Source organism: Gymnogyps californianus, chromosome 3 (assembly GCF_018139145.2).
Source record: "Gymnogyps californianus isolate 813 chromosome 3, ASM1813914v2, whole genome shotgun sequence".
In the NCBI taxonomy this organism is placed as follows: domain Eukaryota; kingdom Metazoa; phylum Chordata; class Aves; order Accipitriformes; family Cathartidae; genus Gymnogyps; species Gymnogyps californianus.
The window spans coordinates 12,864,755-12,865,558 of NC_059473.1; positions in this window are offsets into that span (position 1 = coordinate 12,864,755).

Consider the following 804-nt stretch of genomic DNA (forward strand, 5'->3'; position numbering starts at 1 on the left):
AAGGACGCTCAGGCGGAAGCAACGGTGGCCGGGAGCAGAGCAAACACGATCCTTGAGAGCAGTCATAGAAATCACATGATTGCCTTCCAGCACTGGGAGGAGCTACACCGTGTAGTAGCTACTCCCTGCCACCCCGGCTCCGGGACGGCACGCCGGCAAGCGGTGGCACCGCGGAGTGACGCGGTGGAGCGCGGAGAGGTGCCAAGGGCTTTCACCTGAGGACAGCGGCCCTCTGGGTCTGGTCGGCTGGAGGTACTGGAGGAGAGAGGGAAGGATGCTGAAAAGAGGGAGGAAGGCTGTGCATGCTCAGGCTTGTGCTGCTGGCGCCAGGCAGTGGAGCTGCCAGCCTGCACGTTCGGGCTTTTGGAGGACAGAGCAAAATGCTGTTTTCTCCCTTTATGCCCCCCGCTTAGCCCCTCCACAAGAGGCACAAGGCAGTCTAGCTCCTGCTGACGGAGCTGTAAATCGGGCTCAGGGCATTTGCTAGCCAGATGTTATTCTCAAAGTCACGTTCACGTGGCCCTGACCCGGACTCCATTAAAAATCATCATCTTTTGAAATACTGACTTCTGTCTGTCTCAGGTCTTTGCAGGCAATTGCAGTCTGCGGGAAAACTATAGTAACATTTAAGTAATGTGTGTGCACATTTTTGACATCTCTTGGCAAAGGTCAAGTGCAAGGCAAAAGAACTTCACTACAATTTGATATTGTTATATTTTTTGAGGGCCCATTTTCAGAATTTGTTCAAAGAACCAGTAATTCCAAGAACTGCCACCAAAAAATCTCTATCAATCAACCAGTGGT